Source organism: Etheostoma spectabile, chromosome 16, assembly GCF_008692095.1.
Source record: "Etheostoma spectabile isolate EspeVRDwgs_2016 chromosome 16, UIUC_Espe_1.0, whole genome shotgun sequence".
NCBI lineage: Eukaryota > Metazoa > Chordata > Actinopteri > Perciformes > Percidae > Etheostoma > Etheostoma spectabile.
Window position 1 is genome coordinate 11,427,457 of NC_045748.1, and position 6,060 is coordinate 11,433,516.

General features: G+C 39.6%; 1 long non-coding RNA gene across 1 annotated transcript in view; it reads left to right on the forward strand.

Moving 5' to 3' along the window:
- LOC116704574 (uncharacterized) overlaps window positions 1-6,060 on the forward strand; it is an 82,627-nt gene that overhangs the window by 48,859 nt on the left and 27,708 nt on the right. The gene's annotated exons all lie outside the window — the stretch shown is intronic.

Sequence of the window (6,060 nt, forward strand, 5' to 3'; positions counted from 1 at the left end):
AAACACACAGGGTGAAAACAGGAGCTGCTGCAATTTGCAGTACAACCAAAATATGGTGTTTTTGGAAAACGAAACTATGTAAAACCTTATCTGGTACAACCTCAAAATACATGAATGAACCTGAAAATGACCATATCCGATCACTCAATAACTGATATTAGGAAGCTATATGCATTACAGTAAAAATCTTTTAGACAAAATTAACATTTTCGAATCCATCACTAAAGTTGCGTCGAGGAGTAAACCTCTATATACGTGCGCCTGCCCTACCAACTGAGCTAACCCGGCCACTAGCACACTTTTTAGTTACTAGCACTTTATCAGTGAAATAAAACACAAATACACAAAATCCGCGAATTGCCAAATATTGGCCCAGATTATCAACCAGGCCAATGGAGACTTTAGGAGACAAGAGTTTACCTCCCCGTCACAGACCTACAGTTACCATGAGACTGTCCTCCCAGGCAGAACAGCATCGGCCCAAAATGACATACAGTATGTTCACGTTCTTTAGTGGCCATATTAATTATGACGAGGAAAGGACGGAGTCAGGTACTTGTGGTATAAAGTGACAACAAAAAAACTCTTAAAATACTTGATAGGAAATCCATACACTATCATCATTGTCATGTTTAAAAAATATATAACCTTTTTAAGTTTCAAAAATGTGATTTAAATATACGGATCTTTGTCTTATGTACACAATTTGACATGGACTGGCCCCTCATGTATTGAGGCAGTTTGTAAACACAGTAACAGTACTCACAGTTCTACAAGGAGTGCAGCAAGAGGTGACTGCATTGTCCCGTTGAGGGAAACTGCATTCGGTCAAACAGCGTTTTCAGTCAGGGCTGCTCGTGAATGGAACCTCTTTCCAATTCACATTAGGGATTTTAAAACTTACGCTTCTTTTAACGTTAACTTAAAGAAGGGCCTAACAGGTCATCAGGTCCGTCAACATTACATGTAGACACTAAATCTTGCTGCTATCTTGTCCTTCCTGTCCTGCCTGTATTTGTTTGTGCCAGTATGTATCTAAGTAGGCCTACTGAATGTGGTCGCCAGGCACGTTTATTTGTTTAGAAAGGTTAAACTTGTTTATTGTACTAGCTATGTGGTATTGTTTTTCTTTTTTTTACATTTATAGTTAATTTTACTTGTATTGGGTTAAACCTATGTGTACTATTATAATCTTTTTAGGTGTGACATTGTACGACCTGTCCAGGGACAGCAGATGTAAAAAAGCCTTTTGGCTAAATCTGGCACATTTGACATTTTTGCTGTATTATTAGATTAGATTAGATTAGATTAGATTCAACTTTATTGTCATTACACATGTACAGGTACAAGGCAACGAAATGCAGTTTGGGTCTAACCAGAAGTGCAATAGCAGTAAGTGCAGGATATACAATGGTTCCGTAAGTGCAAGACATGGATATGTAATATTGGTGTGTATTGTCCCTGTTAAATAAACCTGAAATAAATAAAATAAATAAATAAAAACAAAGTCAGCAGAGGGAGGAGATCGGGGAATGGGTGACAGCTGCTTATTTCCAAACGACATTCAACATTGTTGTTTTTTTAGGCCTCACTACGATTGTTCCATAACAACAAAGCTCCCCTAACCTTAACGAATTCATTTCAACCCAAACCACAATGTTTCCTTAAACCTAACCAAGTCAGTTTTGTGCCATAACCTAACCAAGCCAGACCCTAGTGTCACATCATTAAACATTCATTTCTTTCCTTATTGTTTTGGTTTTATGGCCCACAACTTAATTGTTTTGGTTCACAAATCTACATGGTTTCCACCCACATAAAGATCAAATTAAATTGTCAGTTTAATCTAGCTGTACTGTGCCATTTCTGCAATGGAATATGGTTTGTAGTGCTCACAGCAATAAAAACATGGCATTCATCAAGTTTCTTTTCTGTGCAAAACACACTGGAAAATATTTCATAAGGACCATTTCTATAGGACTATTGCAGTAATCTCAGAGTTGTTTGTCTCAGAATCAGGGCAAATAAAACCATAATCTTTATGGTTTGATACCACTAAAAGGAAAGTAAAACAACTTGTAATTTGGGTGAACCAACCTTTCAAAGTAGAGAGCAGGTTATGTCAATCCTAAAACAAACAAACATGCATCGAGATAAAAGGATGGATATGACAATCAATGGAAGGATTGTAGGCAGAAAATAGAAAAAAACATTATTGTGGATAAAGATCGTGTGCGTGGGAGGACACTTAGCTCCGTCAGTTAGGAAACTTCACTGGTTCTGATGTCAATATGTGAAATGTTTTGTTTTTTAAATTCTGTCTTAAAGTTAAATAGTACAACAAAGGGGGAAAAAAGGCCAGATAAAGTGTAACGTAAAGCCCCCGACACGCCAACCAGGCGGCCGACCCTCGGTGAAAAGGCAGTTGGACTGATCAGTCTCCCCGAGTTGGACCTCCAACCAAAATGGGACCTCAGAACACACCAAAGCAACGAGACGTAATACGTTTCCATAACAACATGTGTTGCTAATCTGTATTGTCGCCAAAAATAAAAACCAGCAGCTGATTGGACGAACGGGTCACGTGGTTCTAGCTTCTCCGGAATATTCAAAGCAACACTTTGGTGGCATGTTCAGAGTACAATCTCATATTTTACTAAAATAGTTCACGGAAACGTGTTTTCTAAAAACATTACCACAAACAAGTGGGTAATAGGCCATGCAGTTGCTGAATCTGTCTTCATTTCAGATCGACAAGGTCAGTTTAAAAGATATTTTTTTGTCAGATTTTGAGAGACTCTAGTCACGCTCAACCTGCTCTTTGTTTCCGGGCTAGCACTCCACCAATCAGATTGGTCGTTTGAGTCCGACTGCGGGCAGTGCCTACCCTCCGACTGAGCATGTCAGGTCGGCCAAAATGAAGGACGACGGCCCCTCCGACGGACGACAGCCTGGAGCACACCGAACAGACTCGAGTCACCGACCTCACCAGACTGTCCGACGGCCGATTATCGGTTTAGTGTGTCACGGCCTTAATAGAGACTGGAGTTCATCCTTGTGTGGTTGATTTTAATGAGCCGTGGCACTTTTATTATCATTATTAACTGACAGTTTTCAAGCAGCAGGTTGTGATCAATAAGGTGGAGTGAAACAAATTCCAATGAGCCATTGGAATCAATCAGAAAGAGTTCTCATCTACATAACTGCCTCTAAGCACCGGTCGTTAGGGCTCACAGCCGGAGATGAGAGATTCGCAGCATTTTCAATTGGAACGACATAACTGAGACGCCATTTTTCTTCCTCTTCTACTCACTCCTAATCTCTAAAATGTTTATCTTTTTCTTTGTGTGCCCTGTTTTAGTAATTTTCCACCAGCTTCTTCCTAATAGACACATATGTGGTGTATTTTACCATGAAACACACCACACACATACGCTCACACTATAGTCCTTCCTTGTTCACTAAGCTGTGATTTTCGTCTTTTGGAAAGCGACACAATCCTTGACTAGGGTTGGGTACCAAACCATGTACTTTTACTAGTACCGACCGAATCACGTCGGTATTACAGAGTACTGGTCCACGTAAAATCAAACGGTGCCAAAATTCAGTACTTGGCTTGTTTGTTTGTTTGCCAACTTTGTCATCCCTCAGCATCCCGCCATGTCTTCCTCCTCACATGCTGCTCGTAGAGCTCACAGGCCGGCCAGATATTAATATCTTCCCCGTTATCATTAGCTGCCGCTGATTATGGATGTGAATTAGCCTGTGAGGCATTCAGGTTTGTTCAGAAATAACCTCTCGCAGCTAAAGGCAGGAGGTAGAACGAGACACGACCCGTCTAATATTCCCATGGTTTGTTTATTAAATCACAGTCGCTAACGCTGGGCAGGTCAGTTAGCTCCCGTTAGCTAGCTGCTGTACCTGGATACACCCAGACGGCCAGTGTAGCTCCCTGTTAGCCCCGCGGAGTAGACCAGACTGAGCCCCGGGTTTCACTGAGGCTGTGGCGGGGGCCCACTCCTCAATCACCAAGTTCGTTTCAGCAAACAAAATGTCTAAATTTATTGTGCCAACCTTGAAAGTTTTATAACGAAATAAGGATCAGTCAATCAGTTTATCTGACATTTTTGTGACCTAAAGTGTCTTAAAATGTAAGCCTCTGCATTGGCGTTCCCACTACTTTGAACAACCTTTTGATGGATTGACGTAAAATTTGGTTCAGATATTTATTTTCCTATATTCATGCGTTGTAAGAACTTTTGTTTGATCCCTTAACTTTTTATCTCGTTCTGTCATCGGGTCGAAACGTCTGTTTTTAACCAACCTTCAGTGGTCTCGCTCTACATTGTGACTTTCTAATTAGCAAATGTTAGCATTTTAAAATGCTAAACTAAGATGGTTTTGTTAACTTACTGTTAGCTAACAAAGTTCAATATCTGTGAGGACCCATCTTATTGTGAGGTTTGTTTTCCACAACGCTGGCCCGGTCGTCAACTAGATGTTACTTTTTTAATTAAACTGCTATTGCCATTGATTTTTAGGGCCATGCAGATATTGCACAAATTGTAATTCACAAATAAGAGGGCCATATTGCTTGAGAAAAATAATGAAAACCTACATTTCTTCTTTTTGGTTATCAAAATTACACAAGCAAAAACTAGCATTGAGGATATTTATGCTGATTTCATTGCACAAACTGTTTTTAATTTCATTTTTCTGTATTCCCTTTCTCCCCTTGTCTTCATTCTCCTTCCTCCTCTCCTCTCATGGCAGTCAGCAGTGGAGGGCTACTTAGCACACAGCAGTTAATACCTGTCTAATTTATTAGCCTCCTGCCCCAGCCCTGAAGGGCCATTAGCAACACACACTGACACAGCACACCGGCCTGTGTCGTAATTTATTGTCTTATTACAGTGCTGCAGCGGCTTCAATTAATTATCCATTAAAGCGCTGCTGTCCCAGGATTTATGGAGGGGGCTGTTGGGGCTCTGGAAGAGGAATGAGAGGGAGAGTGGATAGATGTGATGAATAATAAGAGGAGGAAATATATGGGAGAGGATGAAAGATGGATAGTTTTTTTTGGGATGTGCTTTGGGTTGAAATTGGGATAAAAATAAAGGAGGCTGAAAAATGCTTTAAATAAAAGCAACGGCCGCCGAGTCTGCAAATCAAATGCTGTTCTTCTCGTAAACAAATATCGTTTAATTGTGAGATTATAAATCATATTCAAGGCTGAAATATAATCTTTGCTAACACTTTAATTTCCAGAAGGTAATGCATAATTTATTGTACAAACCCAGGCTAGTCTTCACGCACAGCTTTAACATGGTCAGAAAAAAAGGATATTTTTAAAAAAGATGATAAGGAGGATTGAGGAGGATACTGGCTACTGTGGGAAATAACATCATTACAGTTACTGCTTGAGCTAAACGAATATGTTCAGAGATATCAATAAACATAGCCATAAAGTCTGGGGGCAGGTTAATAGGAGGAGTCTAACCTCCAGAAAACTATAGTGATGGGAGAAGTGAATGAATAAAAAAATTTAACATTAATGAAAGCTGTTCCAATATGTACTTAAGTAAAAGTACACAAGTACTATGTAGTTAAAGCTGCACTAATCAATATTTTTATTGTAATGAGAAAGATGTCGCTGATGGTGACGAGCCCACAGAGAACTATCAACAGACTCCCTCCACTTTAAGCAGCGTTTTAGCGTCTTTTAGCCAGTTGTCTTGGTTGTTACGCCCCACAACTTTACAGTTATACAGTTCCTCCAATAAATATATAAAATATGGAAATTTGTTTGATCCAGTTTTATTGGAGCTTGACTCATGTTAGGGACTAAAAGTGAGATATATCTCAGCTTCTGCTGCTTCAATTTTTAGAATCAGTTCTTTGTGGAGATACAGTACATTGTTCTCGAAGTATCCAATGTACTACATTGTGCACAAAATTAAAAGTTCTACTGTTACATTATAAGTATCCCGGCACTGTACATCCACAGTACATTACTTGAGTACAACAAACATGCACAGAAATTACAACAAACATGCACAG